Genomic DNA, 19,109 nt, shown 5'->3' with positions numbered 1-19,109 from the left:
TTACAAAAACTTTTACTAACATGGTTGTGTGCCTTACGGGCCCACGTCGCCACCTGGGTGGTATTAGGATATTTTACTCCTCGCTCCTTACTCTGGGACTCTGAACTCTCTCCTACTCGGGTTAAACGATTTTACTAACTCTAACGTTAGGATCCCGTGACCACGTTAACCCCAAAGTTGGATAAGCCCTGGCTATTCATTAAAGTAGTATGTTGAACATTATCCACACTGTCAGTTGACTCCTTTGAAACATCTTTGTTTTCAGATGGAACCCACGAGACAGGTCGTGCGCCACACGACGGCCATTGGTGCCTCAGGATCACCTACTGTGTTGGTTGAGATGATGACCTATCTGGGTTTTCGCTGGCACCCTGAGTACACCGTCTATGAGGAGTACCAGGACTTCAACCAGGAGCAGTACCGTGCCATTGTCCACCTCTACTCCCGGGAGTATGACTCCACTACCGTGCTGCACACTGCTCATGGTGTTGGAGTGACTATCGACATGGCGGTCCACGATGCTGCTTATGCTGCTCTGACACGTCTTCGTGGAGGGTATCGGGAATTGGACACTTCCCCCTTCAGTCACATTGCTATCGCATCCGATGTTGGTGCGGAGGGTTACTACACTGCGGCCTACTCCACTGTCACCCGAGAGCCCTTCTACCATCAGAACCTGGTTCTGCATGCTGATGGGCTGGATAGAGCTAACCGAGCTCTTCGCCACGAGTTGTACACCATCCGTCAGCACTTGTATCATGCTCTGACGCTATTGCACCCCTCTGTCCAATCTGGTGATTTGTCGCGTTCTGTGGTCTACCCTGCCAGGACCGTGATGCCCCAGGGTGTCGGCTTGCCAGATGTGGGAGGCTACTCTCCCGCACTTGGTCCTCTTCTGCCACTTGAGCGTCGGGTTCTGCACCAGAGTACCCGCGGACCCCAGGTTGCCGACGTGGAGTTCCTGATGCCACACTACCAGCTTTCAGGCTACAGCTACCTCCGCAGTACCGCGTGGGACTGATGTAGGCTTGCTTGTTAGTGTTAGATGCATTCGCCGCAAGCCCGCGTGCCGCCTATGATGATCTTAGTCTATGTACCAAACTCTATGCATGATCTCTTTTGTAAGATATGCCGACTACTATGTAGTATCTATCGTGCTGCTTTCGTTGTGCATGTTTCATCATGAATGATTCTTGTCTTTGCAAATTTCTCAATGCTGAACTACCCCTGTTATATATTAGCAGAATGGTTAGACCAGGTGGTCGTGGTCGTGGTGGCAACGCCCCACCACCGCCTGAGTACATGGCTGGGATGATGCAACAGTTTGAGCTGAATCGTCAGTTCATGGAGAATATTATGGCTCAGTTTCCTCGCCCCAATATGAACTAGCAGCCAACCCAAGTGACTCTGCAGGATTTCATGCGCCTCAACCCAACCATGTACCGCAGCTCAACTCAGCCTCTGGATGCTGATGACTGGCTCCGTGACATCACCTATGAGATGGAGTCTGCTGATGTAGCCCCTACCAGCTACGTCACCTTTGCTTCTTTCTTCCTGAAAGGACCCGCAGCTCAATGGTGGGACAGCCACAGGCGTACTCTGCCAGCTGGAACAATCATCACCTGGCCAGACTTCCAAGTTGCCTTCCGTGCTCGTTTCATTCCTCAGGGAGTCATGGACCGGAAGAAGCGAGAGTTCCGCAACCTCACCCAAGGCAACAAAACTGTGGAAGCTTATCAGCGGGAGTTTCTGGACTTGTCCCGCTATGCTGAAGAGGACATTGCAACTGATGCACGCAGACAGGAGAAGTTCCATGATGGCCTTCAAGCTGACATCAAGCTCGCACTTCTAGTGCATGACTTTGCTAATTTCGCCACCCTGGTGAACAAGGCCATCAATGTCGAGACTGGTCTGCAGGAATACCAGGGCTCTCACAGGCGCAACCGTGACACGGGCTCATCTTCGAGCCCGTCCTCGCAGAAGCGTAAGATATGGATTCCCAACAGCATATACCAGCCAACTGCACCTGCCCCAAGGCAGTCCTATGCTGCACCTCGTCTGCCTGCTCCACCAACTAGGCAGCCAAGGCTTCCAGCTCCACCACCCCAAGCTCCTATTCCCACTCCCAATAATGGTCTGTGCTACAAGTGTGGCCAACCTGGTCACCTTGCCAGGAACTGCTATCAGAATCAGAACCAGAATCAACTGGCCCTTCCCACAGCTGGTCGTGGAAGCAACCAGCCTTGCAATAACAATGCCAAGTCTTATGGTCGTGTTCATGCCAACCACATTGATCTCAATGAAGTTCTAGACCAGCCTGCTACTGTGATGGGTACACTCCTCGTAAATTTAGTACCTGCATTTGTTTTATTCGATTCAGGAGCATCGCATTCATTCATGTCAGAAGATTTTGCATACAAGCATGACGTTAAGTGTGAGGAGATGAACACTTCGGTATTGGTAAAAAAACCCATGGGACAATGTCAAACCTCACTGGTTGGCATCGACGTCCCCGTGGAAATCGAAGGGCTGGAATTCTATGCCTCTCCCATTATCCTAAAGTCATCTAACATCGACCTCATTCTGGGAATGGATTGGTTGAAAGCGCATACTGCTTCTATAGTTTGCGCCACTAAAGTCGTCCATCTGCTACACCCTTCTGATGAAATAATAGCTTACCAAGCTCATCTAGGTCAGAACGCCGAGACATGGCTTTATGCCTTGAATGCGTTGAACGCTGCACCACTCGAGGGCATTGAAAACATTCCCGTCGTTCGTGAATTCCAAGACGTCTTCCCAGAAGAACTTCCAGGGATTCCCCCTGCTAGAGCTGTCGAATTCATCATCGACTTCAAACCCGGCACCACCCCTATAGCCAAACGACCCTACAAGATGCCGCCGCATGAACTCATTGAGCTTAAGGAGGAAATCGACAAATCTCTTGTCAAAGGTTTCATACGCCCAAGTTGCTCTCCTTGGGGAGCGCCTTCTCTCTTTGTTAAGAAGAAGGATGGGAAAAACATATTAGTCCAAGACTACCATCCTATAAACCAAGCTACCATTCAGAATAAATATCCTCTTCCTCGGATCAATGATCTTTATGATCAACTGGCTGGCTCATCAGTGTTCTCCAAACTCGACTTGAGGTTGGGTTACCACCAGATCCGTGTTCGTGAGGAGGATATCCCAAAAACCGCCTTCGTGACTCGGTATGGATCATACGAGTACACCGTCATGTCATTTGGCTTAACGAATGCTCCAGCCACCTTCTCTCGTCTGATGAACTATATATTCATGGATTACCTCGACAAGTTCTTTGTGGTATATTTGGACGATATCCTTGTATTTTCCAAGAACAAGGAAGAACATGTTGAACATCTTCGTCTTGTGCTGGAAAAGCTTCGAGGGCATCAACTGTATGCTAAGTATTCCAAGTGTGAATTTTGGCTCCCCGAAGTAACCTATCTTGGGCATGTCATCTCCAAGGATGGTATTGCCGTCAACCCTGAACGAGTTCACGCTATTCTCGATTGGACTCCTCCGAAGAATGTCAAGCAAGTCCGAAGTTTTCTCGGTCTCGCTAGCTATTGCCATCGATTCGTCGAGAACTTCTCCAAGATTGCCAGGCCTCTGACTAATCTGTTGCATAAGGGTGTCAAGTTCGACTGGACAGACAAGTGTCAGGAAAGTTTCCAGGTGCTCAAAGACAAGTTGACTTCTGCCCCAGTGCTTGCTCCACCTGATACTAAGAAGGACTTCGTCATTTACTGCAATGCTTCCCGTCAAGGATTAGGTTGTGTCCTAATGCAAGAGCGCAGAGTGATTGCTTATGCCTCTCGTCAACTGCGCCCTCATGAAGAAAACTACCCAGTTCACGACCTCGAGCTTGCTGATGTCATTCATGCACTAAAGCAGTGGCGACATTACCTTCTCGGTAATCGTTGCGAGATCTTCACCGACCACCAAAGTCTGAAGTATCTATTTACTCAGCCAGATCTGAACCTCCGTCAGCAGAGATGGATGAAGACTGTTGCAGACTTTGACGTGGGTATATCCTATACCCCCGGCAAGGCTAATGTAATGGCTGATGCCTTGAGCCACAAGTCTTACTGCAATCACCTCCAGGTTCACAAAGTTCAGCCCTCGCTTGTCGAAGAATTTAGAAAGCTGAACCTTCATATTGTTCCTCCTGGAGCACTCGCCCCCCCCCCCTCCCCCAGAGTTTCAGAAGATGAATCTTTGTGTTGTTACTAAGGGTTCTCTAAATACCCTGGCTGTCGTACCAGATCTCGTAGCTGGTATAAAGACTATTCGAGGTTGTGACTCTGAAGTCCATAAGATTAAACATCATCTAGCAGAAGGAAAGCCCTCCTTCTTCTCTATCGCCGATGATGAAGCCTTGTACTTCAAAGGCCGCCTAGTGGTACCACGTTCGAGGAAAAACCTGGATCAAACTAAAGAGGTTATGAAAGAAGCTCATGATACGCCTTTGTCTATTCATCCTGGTAGTACAAAGATGTACCAAGACATCCGACAAAGATTCTGGTGGTCTAATATGAAGCAGGATATTGCTCGTTATGTTGCTGAGTGTGACGTTTGTTGCCGTATCAAAGCAGAGCATCAAAGGCCTGCTGGAACTCTGCAACCTATCTCTATTCCTGAATGGAAATGGGACCATGTTGAAATGGACTTCGTCACTGGATTTCCCAAATCGCAGAAAGGTAATGATGTTATTCTTGTCATCATTGACCGGCTTTCTAAAGTTGCACATTTTCTGGCGGTCAAAGAGATAATCACTGCTAGTCAGCTTGCTACTCTCTACATGGCCAGAATTGTTTCACTTCACGGTATTCCACTGGTTATCAGTTCAGACCGTGGCAGTTTATTCACTTCAAGATTTTGGGCAAGTTTCCAAGAAGCTATGGGAACTCATCTGTCGTTCAGTACGGCGTTTCATCCTCAGTCGCAAGGACAGGTTGAACGTGTCAACCAAGTTCTCGAAGACATGCTTCGAGCTTGTGTAATTTCATTCGGCAAGAAATGGGAGGAATCTCTTCCATATGCCGAGTTCTCTTATAACAATAGCTATCAAGCTAGTCTGAAGATGTCCCCTTCAAAGTGCTATATGGACGAAAGTGTCGAACCCCTCTGAACTGGTCAGAAACTGGGGAACGTCCACTCTTCGGTCCGGATATTATCCAACAGGCCGAATGTAACATCCCAAATTTTCAATTTGGAATGTTATACACTAGATCATCATGCATATCATATTTTATTTTTGCATTTTGGTTGATCCTAGAAATTGTACGCAACTCAATGACCCACGGAGAGAGTTGGGGATTTCGTTATTTTCATATTTGAGTTTTCTCAAATCTTGAGAATAGGATCATTTGATTTTATTTATTTTATCATCAATTATTTCTATTACAAAAATATGAGAGAGGGAATAAAATGACTTTCCCAAAATAAAGAAATATTGAGGATTTAATAATAAAATCAAATAAGATTTTATTTCGGAGTTTTTCGGTGTTTTATTTGAATTTAGGAAAAAAATGCGTTTTTCAAAATAGCATTTAGGTCCCAAATAAATGTTCACCTTGTGTGGCTTGATTTTAGAAGCCCGTGAAAATTTATTTCAGAATTTTTGGAGTCCGTTTAGTATTTCTTTTTATTTTTCTTCCGAGCGGAATAATTAAAAAAACGAACCGACTTCGGGCCGTACCCGAGCGGGACACCGCCCGGGGGCAGCCTTTAAATAGCGCCGCCCCGAGCCGCCCCAGCCCATCAGCCCCGCCTCGTCCGCCGCCACCGCCGCCGTCGTCCGTCGCCGCCGCCGCCGGTTTCCGCCGCCGAGGTTCGTCGCGCCTCTTTTTCCGTGCCGAAAAAAAGAGAAAAAAAACAAAACAAAAAAATCAGCGTTTGTCGTTTTTCTTTTTCTCGGATTAAAATCCACCATTTTTCTGATCGCGATTCCTGATCCGATTTTCGTTTTAGTATAACTTTTCGCTCGTTTATCGGAATCAGGCGATTCAAGTGCCAAGGGATTCGTCTCAAAACCCTCTATCCGTTTAACCAACTTAAACAAGATTTTGCTACTGTAAAATTTGCCCTAGATCCATATTACTAGAACGATGTTGTTTTCTTTCGCCGTTTGATTTCCGTTGCTTCGTTCGATTTGATTCTTTTTGCCAACCGGAGTTCTTAAGTTGAACCTTCTGGTTAGATCTCTTATTTGAGTTTTACCTGTGCATTAGATGAGTACTTATTGTATGCTTGTTTGTTTGTCTGCGATAGAATACCCGGAGTGCGCCGCCTGTTACTTCGAATCGTTAGGTTTCGCGGATCATCAGCAAGGCAAGTAACACTTTGATCATATCTTTTCTACTACCCAGTTTTATTGCATTAGATCAATCCTCACACATTGCATGATTAGGATCTAATTAATTTGTGGGATGGGAAGTAGATGAGGTAGTACCTATTACCTGTTTATTATCAAACCTTTGGGAGTTACTTCTACGTTTGCTTATTATTCCAAGCTATGCTAGTAGACGTGGATTGGGTGAGTGAAATCCATGATAGATGTGAGATTGTTAATTAATGGTTTATCTAAGGTGGCAACTTAAACACACATCTGGGTGGATTGAGGCACCTGGGTATTCCAGTACTTGCCTGTTTTCTTTTGGACCGCCACCCAGGCTCAAAGGGATCATGAGACTATTCATACTAGAAACTTCCGTGTGCAGCCACAAGCTATTATGGGCTCTAGCATAGTTGACTAAGTCGTGCAAACTCTTACAGTGGTAGACTAGCAGATGTAGGGGATGTAGGTGGTACGGTCTACCTGATCATAAGGTGCTAGCGCTTCTGAAAGACTATGTCTCGGTCATCCGTCTTCTCAAACACCATGTAGTGCGAGAAACCAAACGGAGGCGATCGAGTCTTGTGGGGAAAAGTGCGCAAACCTCTGCAGAGTGTAATAAACTAATCATGGTTAGCCGTGTCCCCGGTTATGGACATCTTGAGTCTCTAGTACTTGGATTATCATGTGAATCTCAACATGTTACTCTAAATTAATTTTGTTGGGTTATGTTTAATGATGATGCTTAATTGGGATTGAGAATGCTGTCAACCATTCTCAATGTTTAACAACCACCATGATAGTTAAATAAATTTATTCCTTTGAAGTAGGGGAAAATTGGCTTTACGCAAAACTGTAACCATAGAGCTTTCCACCAGCCAAATATGCATATAGTATAGCTGTTTCATTCCATTACTCTCTATGTGTTACCTTGCCAGCATATTCCATGTGCTGGCCCGTTTCGGCCTGCAACGTTAATGTTGCAGACTTTTCAGACGACGATTAAGGATTTTTTAGGTCGTGGTTCTATACTCAGTGATGCCGTTGGAGTTGATGGACTCACTTATCTTCCAAGCCTTCCGCTGTTATCGTTATTAGATGGCCTTAAGCCATATTTATTGTAATAAGTTCTCTTATGAGACACTCGATGTAATAAGTGTGTGATTGCTACTCTGCTATAAATCCTCCGAGTACTGTGTGGTGTCAGCATTACTGATCCAGGGATGACACCAGAGCACAGAGATCAGACTGTTTGAGGTCTGGTCGCTACAGAGATGGTATCAGAGCACACGCTGACTGTAGGACACGACCACGAAGCACAAGACCTAGATCACTATTCACTCTCTTCTCTTCTGACCTCTCATCTTTTCTACTCTTTAGGATGGCGGATGCAAGGAACAAGTTCACACAACTGGATGAAGTTACACCCTTTGGATGTCACTTGAAGGAAGTCACTAAATACCTGAACATAGGAGTACCAAGCTTCACAGGAACCTACAACGCCACTTTACCTGAAGAAGAGCGCTGGATGATTCAAGTTCAAGTTCCAGGAAGGACGTTCATGCCAGTCACTGAGCCCATAGAGTTTTATTTTGATGCACCAACTTGGAGTCTAGGAAAGAGCATGGCAGCTCACATCGCCATGGGACGCATTGGAGAAGTCTACCGCAAGGACCTCAAGGATACTATCTACCAGATTTGTGGGTGCCGAGATGAGCACTGGGAGATGATCAGCACCAGGAAGGATAGATCAATCGCAGCTTTTATCCAGGAGTTAAACCAGCACATTCGACGACAGGAGAACCAGATGTGCGCGGACATGATAGATCTGAAGAAGGCTAAGACTAGAATCAAGGAACTGGAGGAAGAACTCAAGGCTACACGTGAAGATTATGAAGAGGAAATTGAAGTATTGGTGGAGAAGAATGACGACCTGATCAAGAAGATTGGAATATTTATGGGAGACCCTACGCCAGTAGATGAAGACGAAGAACCCAGGAGATTAGCCCGGAAGACTACATCATCATCGACGGCACCGACTCAGAACCAGATAGTAGCGATGATGACTATGTTGATGAAGCTGGAGCAGATATCATGGAGTCTGCAACCGAAGAATATTTCTAGTAGACCACCTCATCAGTAGTAGTAGTCCACCATGCAAATATAGTAGTCCGAGCACTTTTGCGATAGTTAGATCGATTGTATGCCTTTGTTTGATTGATTGAAGTGAATTGTTTGATTTTGCCTCATGTGCATATGGGTAGTGTTTTCTCTTTAGACCCCCTCTATTCTTATATCTCATCTTTTCTAAACCCTTAGATGCCTCCGAGACGTGACCCCGGATTTACCTTTCCACCGGAGCTCACCCAGTTGATCCAGCAGCAAAACACATTGATGCAGTTACTAGTCCAGAATCAGAATCAGGGGAACAACAACAACAACAACCCACCACCACCACCACCACCTGTTGACCACTTAGCCCGTTTTCTTAGGCTGAATCCGCCGGTGTTTTCCAGTAGCACCGAGCCGATAGTAGCAGATGATTGGCTCCGCAAGACAGCTAGGGAGTTGACCACAGTAGGATGCACAGATGCGGAGAAGGTGAAGTTTGCCGCACATCAGTTAGAAGGACCCGCAGCATCATGATGGGAGAATTTCACAGCCACTTTCCCAGTTGACACTGTCACATGGGACCAGTTTCAGTAGGCTTTTCATACTGCACACGTTTCAGCAGGAGCTATGGCCATGAAGAAACGTGAGTTTCGCAACTTGCGCCAAGGAGGAAGGACAGTTGGCCAGTATGTGGAGGAATTTAGTAAGTTAGCACGTTATGCACCAAATGACGTCGCTACGGATGCAGTGAAGCAGGAGAAGTTTTTAGAAGGACTGAATGATGAGTTGAGCATGCAGTTGATGGTAGCCACCTTCAACAACTACCAGGAGTTGGTAGATCGTGCTCTTATGATTGAAGGGATGCAGCAGCAAATTGAGAATCGCAAGAGGAAGTATGGACAAGGAAAGTACAATTCAGGAGCTCAGCAGAAGCCACGTTTTACCCCTAGACCGGGAGGACATTTTCAGCATACCCATGGAGGAGGTAGCTCGCACAATCACAATGGCACCAAGAATGATAATGGCAATGGAGGAAGCAACGGCCAGAACCGCACCAACCCCTCAACCCCAGCCAAGAAGGACTTGAGCCAAGTCACTTGCTTTAAGTGTTCGAAGACAGGACATTATGCCAATGAATGTCCTGAAGGCCAAAATGGCAATGGAAGTTCTGGGAAAGCCGAACCCTTTCAACAGGGGACAGGTGAACCACGTTAGCGTGGAGGAGGTTGAAGCTCAGCCCGATGCAGTAATAGGTAAGTTTTTGGTTAAGTCATTTACTTCACTCGTTCTTTTTGATACTGGTGCATCGCATTCATACATCTCAAGGGGATTTGTGGATAAGTATAACCTACCAACCCAAGCCCTTAGGTCACCCATGTTAGTAACCTCGCCTGGAGCAGAGTATGTGGCTAGTCTATGGTGTGATCGGTTACCATTAAGGATTGGTAACTATGTTTTTTCAGACCTAATAGTATTGGAATCTCAAGGATTGGATGTGATATTAGGCATGGATTGGTTATCCAAGTATGAAGGGAATATAGAATGTGCTAGTAAGTCAATTTTTCTTACCACCCCAGAAGGGAGAAGGATCAAGTATGTATCTAGGCATGTGCCAAAGAGGACTCAAGTAAATTGCCTAACAGGAGTTGTACAGGAGGAAGTACCAGTGGTAAAGGATTTCCCTGATGTATTTCCAGAGGAGTTGCCAGGCATGCCACCGGATAGAGATATTGAGTTTTTGATTGAGCTATTGCCAGGCACAGGTCCAATATCAAAGAGACCATATAGGATGCCAGCAAAGGATTTGGTGGAAATTAAGAACCAGATTAAGGAGTTACTGGATAAGGGATATATTCGCCCAAGTTCTTCGCCTTGGGGATCGCCAGTACTACTAGTGGAGAAGAAGGATGGATCATTAAGGATGGTTGTTGATTATCGAGGATTGAATGAAGTAACGATCAAGAACAAGTACCCGCTACCAATGATCAACGATCTGTTTGATCGATTGCAAGGAGCTAAGGTATTTTCCAAGATCGATCTGCGATCAGGATACCACCAGTTGAAGATTCGAGAACAGGATATTCCGAAGACAGCTTTTACCACCAGGTATGGGCTGTATGAGTATACCGTTATGTCATTTGGTCTGACTAACGCACCTGCCTATTTTATGAACATGATGAACAAAGTGTTTATGGAGTTTTTGGATAAGTTCGTCGTAGTGTTCATTGATGATATCCTGATTTATTCGAAGAATGAAGAGGAACATAAGGAGCATTTGCGTTTGGTACTTGGAAAGCTCAGAGAACATCAATTATATGCCAAGTTCAACAAATGTGAGTTTTGGTTGAAGGAAGTAGGATTCCTCGGACATGTTATATCTGGAGAAGGTATAGCAGTAGATCCCGCTAAAGTTGAAACCGTGACCAAGTGGGAAGCCCCAACAACAGTTGGAGAGATCCGGAGTTTTCTTGGACTCGCAGGATACTACCGGAGATTTATTGAGAATTTCTCAAAGATTGCGAAGCCTATGACTGAGTTGTTGAAGAAGGATACCAAGTTCATACGGACAGAGGAATGTGAGGCTAGTTTCCAGGAGTTGAAGAAACGCTTAGTTACCTCACCAGTATTGATCTTGCCAGACCAAACCAAGGATTATGAGGTGTATTGCGACGCTTCACGTCGAGGACTTGGAGCAGTGCTTATGCAGGAAAGGAGAGTTGTTTCATATGCCTCAAGACAACTGAAGCCTCATGAGTTAAATTATGCTACACATGATTTGGAGTTAGCAGCCGTAGTGCATGCTTTGAAAACATGGAGACATTTTCTCATTGGAAATCATTGTGAGGTGTACACGGATCATAAGAGTTTGAAGTACATTTTCACACAGAAGGAGTTAAATCTCAGACAAAGGAGATGGTTGGAGCTTATCAAGGATTATGATATGAAATTGCATTATCACCCCGGAAAGGCTAATGTATTAGCAGACGCATTAAGCCGCAAGAGCCATGTCAATACATTAATGACGGGAGAAATACCAAGGGAGTTAGCAGAAAATCTTCATGAACTATGTTTGGAAATAGTTCCGAGAGGCTATGTAGCAGCATTGGAGATTCAGTCAACTTTGATGCATAGAATCAGAGAAGCTCAGAAAGCTGACAAAGAGATTGCCGCTATAAAGGAGAAACTGAGCAAAGGAAAAGCTAAAGGATTTCGTGAGGATGAGCACGACACCCTATGGTTTGAAGACCGTGTTTACGTGCCCAATGACCCGGAGATCAGGAAGTTGATTTTGCAAGAGGCACACGATTCACCGTTTCGATTCACCCAGGAAACACCAAGATGTATTTGGATTTGAAGGATATTTTCTGGTGGACCGGAATGAAGAAGGATATTGCGGAGTATGTAGCAGTTTGTGATGTATGTCAGAGAGTAAAGGCAGAGCATCAGAAGCCAGCAGGATTGTTACAACCATTGCCGATACCCGAATGGAAGTGGGATAAGTTAGGCATGGATTTTATCACAGGATTACCCAGGACCCGTTCAGGCTATGACTCAATTTGGGTTGTAGTTGATCGATTGACGAAAGTAGCTCATTTCATCCCAGTAAAGACCACTTACACCAGTGCTAAGTTGGCAAAGATATACATGACCAGAATAGTATGTCTGCATGGAGTTCCGAGGAGTATCGTATCAGATAGAGGAATCCAGTTTACCTCAAAGTTCTGGAAGTAGTTGCACGAAACTTTGGGTACCAGGCTAGAATGCAGTACAGCTTTTTATCCACAGACAGATGGACAGACCAAGAGAGTCAATCAGATTTTGGAGGATATGCTGAGAGCTTGTGCACTAGATTATGGATCTAGTTGGGACGATAATTTGCCATATGCAGAGTTCTCTTACAACAACAGTTACCAAACCAGTTTGAAGATGGCCCCTTTCGAAGCTTTGTACGGAAGGAGGTGCAGGACACCGTTGTCATGGGACGAAGTTGGAGACCGCCAGTTGTTTGGACCCGACTTGATCAAGGAGTCTGAACAGAAGGTGAAGTTGATTCGCGATAGGCTCAAGGTAGCCCAGTCCAGACAGAAGAGTTATGCAGATTCTAAACGCAAGGAGACAGTTTATGAAGTCGGAAATAGAGCTTATCTTCGAGTATCTCCACTTCGGAGAACAAAGCGTTTTGGAGTTAAAGGTAAGTTAGCGCCACGATTTGTAGGACCATATCGAGTTTTGGAGCGTATGGGAGAAGTGGCCTACAAGTTGGAATTGCCCGAAGGATTGTCAGGAGTACATGATGTGTTCCACGTTTCTCAGTTAAAGAAATGTCACGCGGAGATGGCTGACATACCGTTGAGAGACACGGTGCCATTGGAAACTATTCAGTTGGATAACGATTTGACCTACGAGGAGAGACCAGTCAAGATTCTCGAGTTTGCCAACCGAGTTACTCGCAGCAAGGTTATCAAGTTTTGCAAAGTTCAGTGGAGCCACCACACGGAGGATGAAGCCACCTGGGAGCGAGAGGAAGATTTGCTCAAAGACCACCCTCACCTATTTTCTAGCCAACCCGAATCTCGAGGGCGAGATTCATCTTAAGGGGGGTAGGTTTGTAACATCCCAAATTTTCAATTTGGAATGTTATACACTAGATCATCATGCATATCATATTTTATTTTTGCACTTTGGTTGATCCTAGAAATTCTACGCAACTCAATGACCCACGGAGAGAGTTGGGGATTTCGTTATTTTCATATTTGAGTTTTCTCAAATCTTGAGAATAGGATCATTTGATTTTATTTATGTTATCATCAATTATTTCTATTACAAAAATATGAGAGAGGGAATAAAATGACTTTCCCAAAATAAAGAAATATTGAGGATTTAATAATAAAATCAAATAATATTTTATTTTGGAGTTTTTCGGTGCTTTATTTGAATTTAGGAAAAAAAATGTGTTTTTCAAAATTGCATTTAGGTCCCAAATAAATGTTTACTTTGTGCGGCTTGATTTTAGAAGCCCGTGAAAATTAATTTCGGAATTTTTAGAGTCCGTTTAGTATTTCTTTTTATTTTTCTTCTGAGCGGAATAATTAAAAAAACGAACCGACTTCGGGCGTACCCGAGCGGGACACCGCCCAGGGGCAGCCTTTAAATAGCGCCGCCCCGAGCCGCCCCAGCCCATCAGCCCCGTCTCGTCCGCCGCCGCCGCGGCTGCCGCCGGTTTCCGCCGTCGAGGTTCGTCGCGCCTCGATTTCCGTGCCGAAAAAAAAGAAAAAAAATCGGCGTTCGTCGTTTTTCTTTTTCTCGGATTAAAATCCGTGATTTTTCTGATCGCGATTCCTGATCCGATTTTCGTTTTAGTATAACTTTTCGCTCGTTTATCGGAATCAGGCGATTCAAGCGTCTAGGGATTCGTCTCGAAACCCTCTATCCGTTTAACCAACTTAAACAAGATTTTGCTACTGTAAAATTTGCCCTAGATCCAGATTACTAGAACGATGTTGTTTTCTTTCGCCGTTTGATTTTCGTTGCTTCGTTCGATTTGATTCTTTTTGCCAGCCAGAGTTCTTAAGTTGAACCTTCTGGTTAGATCTCTTATTTGAGTTTTACCTATGCATTAGATGAGTACTTATTGTATGCTTGTTTGTTTGTCTGCGATAGAATACCCGGAGTGCGCCGCCTGTTACTTCGAATCGTTAGGTTTCGCGGATCATCAGCAAGGCAAGTAACACTTTGATCATATCTTTTCTACTACCCAGTTTTATTGCATTAGATCAATCCTCACACATTGCATGATTAGGATCTAATTAATTTGTGGGATGGGAAATAGATGAGGTAGTACCTATTACCTGTTTATTATCAAACCTTTGGGAGTTACTTCTATGTTTGCTTATTATGCCAAGCTATGCTAGTAGACGTGGATTGGGTGAGTGAAATCCATGACAGATGTGAGATTGTTAATTAATGGTTTATCTAAGGTGGCGACTTAAACACACATTTGGGTGGATTGAGGCACCTGGGTATTCCAGGACTTGCCTGTTTTCTTTTGGACCGCCACCCAGGCTCAAAGGGATCATGAGACTATTCATACTAGAAACTTCCGTGTGCAGCCACAAGCTATTATGGGCTCTAGCATAGTTGACTAAGTCGTGCGAACTCTTACAGTGGTAGACTAGCAGATGTAGGGGATGTAGGTGGTACGGTCTACCCGATCGTAAGGTGCTAGCGCTTCTGAAAGACTATGTCTCGGTCATCCGTCTTCTCAAACACCATGTAGTGCGAGAAACCAAACGGAGGCGATCGAGTCTTGTGGGGAAAAGTGCACAAACCTCTGCAGAGTGTAATAAACTAATCATGGTTAGCCGTGTTCCCGGTTATGGACATCTTGAGTATCTAGTACTTGGATTTTAATGTGAATCTCAATATGTTACTCTAAATTAATTTTGTTGGGTTATGTTTAATGGTGATGCTTAATTGGGATTGAGAATGCTGTCAACCATTCTCAATGTTTAACAACCACCATGATAGTTAAATAAATTTATTCCTTTGAAGTAGGGAAAAATTGGCTTTACGCAAAACTGTAACCATAGAGCTTTCCACCAGCCAAATATGCATATAGTATAGTTGTTTCATTCCATTACTCTCTATGTGTTACCTTGCCAGCATATTCCATGTGCTGGCCCGTTTCGGGCTGCAACGTTAATGTTGCAGACTTTTCAGACGACGATTAAGGAGTTTTTAGGTCGTGGTTCTATACTCAGTGATGCCGTTGGAGTTGATGGACTCACTTATCTTCCAAGCCTTCCGCTGTTATCGTTATTAGATGGCCTTAAGCCATATTTATTGTAATAAGTTCTCTCATGAGACACTCGATGTAATAAGTGTGTGATTGCTACTCTGCTATAAATCCTCCGAGTACTGTGTGGTGTCAGCATTACTGATCCAGGGATGACACCCGAGCACAGAGATCAGACTGTTTGAGGTCTGGTCGCTACACCGAAGAACAAGTTCGCATTATTCGCGAGAATCTCAAGGCTGCTCAGTCACGTCAAAAGAGTAATTATGACCGTCATCATAAAGACATGGTCTATCAACCTGGCGAAAAGGCTTATTTTCGAGTTACACCAATGAAGGGTGCTCACCGCTTCGGGATCAAGGGCAAGCAAGCTCCTCGCTATATTGGCCCATTCACTATGCTCGAAAGGCGTGGAAAAGTGGCATATCAACTGGAGCTTCCGTCAAACCATTCTCAGGTTCACGATGTGTTCCACGTGTCACAGCTCCGCCGTTGCTTCAAGGATCCAATCCGAGCAGTGGATCATGAAGTGCTCGAAATGCAACAGGACCTATCCTATAAAGAGCATCCGGTCCGCATTCTCGACCAAGCTGAACGCCACACACGTTAGAAGGCGATCAAGTTCCTCAAAGTCCAGTGGTCGAATCACTCTGAAGACGAAGCCACTTGGGAACGCGAGGACCGCCTGCGTGATGAATACCCCGCACTGTTTCCTTCTACCTCCGAAATCTCGGGACGAGATTTCTTGTAGTCGAGGAGAATTGTGACGCCCGGATATTTAAGATATAGTAAAGCTCTCCTAAAGATGCCATGTCATCTTTGATTACTGTTGCTAAACTTTCGTTAGTTCAAACCGATTCAAAATCAATTCAAAAAATGGCAAACAACAAAAGTTTTTAAAAGTTGAAACAAAAATGTTCGGTGGTTGCCAAATATTACGAGGGTAATTATAGTGCAGCAAACATATTTTTAGAAAATGCCTAAATGTTTTAAAATGGAATAAAACAGAAAAGTAAATAAGTAAAATAAAAGAAAATACAAAACAGAAAACAAAGAAAAAGAAGAAGAAGGAACTCCCCCCCCCCCCACTGGGCTCCGGCCCAGCAGGCCACAGCCCCACTAGGCCAACCCCCCAGGCCAAGTCGGCCCCCCCCACCCTCTCCATAACCCCATGCCCCCAAACCCTAGCACACTGACACCCCACTCCCCCACTCGCCCCCCTCCTCCCCGATCCAGATCGGATCGAGGGGAACGCCCCCTCCCCCCCCCCCGACGCCGTGCCCTTCACCGTCGCCGCCTAGAGACCGTGCCGCCTCGCCGGACTTCTCCGCCGGCCTGCTTCCCTGCCGCGCGTCGTCCCCATCCCCTCCCCGCGCCCCGTTGCCCCGTCCCCTACGCCCACCGTGAGCACGCGCCTCGCCCCCTCTCCCTCGCTCGCTCACCGCGCCGCATCCGCGCTCTTGCACGCGCCGTGCCCGCCGCGGTCCCTGCTGGTTGCGCCCGGGCCGCACTCGACCCAGCCGCGCTCACCGTGTCCCGCCGCGCCCCTTTGCTGGTTGTGCTCGCTCGCGGCCTCCCCGCGCTCGTCGCGCCCGAGCCATCCCCCGCCGTCGCCTCGCCGTACGCGGCCACCCAGGGCCGTGCACCTCACCTCGCCGCCTCTGCGTGGCCATGGCCCGTCGCAGTTCGCCCGCACGCGAACCACGTCGCCCCGCCACGCGCGCCCCGCGGCCTCTGCCGGCCGGCGCCCCTGCTTCACATCGGCGCCGCTGCTCCACCCCCGACCGCCCGTGCTCGCCGCCCCGTGCCGCGCTACTGCTGTTGCCGGCGCCGCTGCAGCCACCGCTGCTGCCGCTTCGCGTCGGTTCATGCTTTGCCGCCCGTCGTTGCCTCGCGCCCCCTGGCCGCTGCCTACTGCCCTGCTCGCCGCGCCGCCCTGCTCCAGCTGCGGCCGTGGCCATCGGCGCCAGGCCGGAGCGCCCGCTCGGGCAGTGCCCGAACCGCGCCTGGCGCCCGCTGCCCGCTAAGGCCGTTGCCGCTAAAGGCCCCCAAGGCCTATGACGTATGGGCCCCGCCCTTACAACGTTAAAAAAGGAAAGAAAAATAATAAAAATAAAATAAATAAATGAATAATAAATGATAAAAACAAATAATTAATTAACTAATTAACTAATTAATTAACTTAATTAATTCTGATTAAATTAACTAATTAAGATTAATTAATCTAATGACCAATTAACCTAATTAATTAATGTTAATTAACTAACAGAGTATGATAGTGGGGCCACCCCTAATTAATACTAATTAGGCTGATTAAAATGTTTAATTAAAATGTGTCACTAACCACTGGGACCCACTGGTCAGGTTGACCAGTCAATCCCTGTTGACTGCTGACGTCAGCATGACATCATGCTGATGTCATAAATCCAATTTTGAATTAATTTAACTAATTAATTAAATTCCAGAAATTAATAAAATCTTTAGAAAATCATATCTTTTAAATCGTAGCTAGGATGGAAAAACTTTGTACATGAAAGTTGCTCAGAACGACGAGACGAATCTGGAAACGCAGCCTGTTCGTCCGCCACGCATCCCTAGCATAGCAAACACGCAACTTTCCCCCTCCGGCTCCTTTGCCCGAAAACGCGAAACATCGGGGATACTTTCCCGAATGTTTTCCCCTTCACCGGTACCACCTCGTACCGCGTTAGGGCACACCTAGCATCACGCTTTGTCATGTCGTGCATCGTCATGCATTTGTTTGCATTATATTTATTGTTTCTTCCCCCTATTCTCTCGCTAGACACCGAGACCGACGCCGCTGCTACCCAGTACGACTACGGTGTTGACGACCCCTCTCTCTTGCCAGAGCAACCAGGCAAGCCCCCCCCCCCTTCATCACCAGATATCGCCTACTCTCCTCTATATTGCTTGCATTAGAGTAGTGTAGCATGTTACTGCTTTCCGTTAATCCTATCCTGATGCATAGCTTGTCCATGCTACTACTGTTGTTACCTTTACCTGCAATCCTAATGCTTAGTACAGGATGCTAGTTTACCACCAGTGGCCCTACATTCTTTTCCGTCTGCCATGCTATACTATCAGGCCGTGATCACTCGGGAGGTGATCACGGGTATATACTATATACTTTATACATGATACATGTGATGACTAAAAGACGGGTCGGCTCGTAGGAGTACCCGCGAGTGATTCCAATGTTGGGGGATGAAGGGGCAGGTGGCTCCATCCTGGTAGAGGTGGGCCTGAGTTCCCAAAGGCCCCCGATGGTTACTTTGTGGCGGAGCGACAGGGCAGGTTGAGACCACCTAGGAGAGAGGTGGGCCTGGCCCTGGTCGGCGTCCATGGTTATTTCAGAATAACACACTTAACGAGATCTTGGTATTTGATCTGAGTCTGGCTACTGGCCTATACGCACTAACCATCTACGCGGGGACAGTTATGGGCACTCGACGTCGTGGTATCAGCCGAAGCCTTCGTGACGTCAGCGACTGAGCGGCGCGCGCCGGGTTGGACCGCGTAACGCAACTTCCTTTGTAATGCAGGTTGCTAGGTCTGCTCACCGGCCGCGTACGCAATGTGCAGGTGTGCAATGGGCGATGGGCTTAGACCCCTGCGCCATAGGATTTAGACCGGTGTGCTGACCTCTCTGTTGTGCCTAGGTAGGGCTGCGACGTGTTGATCTTCCGAGGCCGGGCATGACCCAGGAAAGTGTGTCTGGCCAAATGGGATCGAGCGTGTTGGGTTATGTGGTGCACCCCTGCAGGGAAGTTAATCTATTCGAATAGCCATGATATTCGGTAATAGGACGACTTGGAGTTGTAC

At 46.4% G+C, this 19,109-nt stretch overlaps 1 pseudogene; it reads left to right on the top strand.

Annotated features, from left to right (window-relative positions):
• The first annotated feature begins 1,380 nt into the window (after nucleotides 1–1,380).
• On the top strand, nucleotides 1,381–17,355 carry LOC147964996 (uncharacterized; annotated as a pseudogene).
• Nucleotides 17,356–19,109: the final 1,754 nt, after the last annotated feature.

This window comes from Triticum urartu, chromosome 6A, assembly GCF_056163025.1.
Source record: "Triticum urartu cultivar PI428250 chromosome 6A, HENAU_Tu73, whole genome shotgun sequence".
Classification (NCBI taxonomy): domain Eukaryota; kingdom Viridiplantae; phylum Streptophyta; class Magnoliopsida; order Poales; family Poaceae; genus Triticum; species Triticum urartu.
Note: the sequence above shows the minus strand (reverse complement) of the source record. Positions and strands in the feature narration are given on the sequence as shown.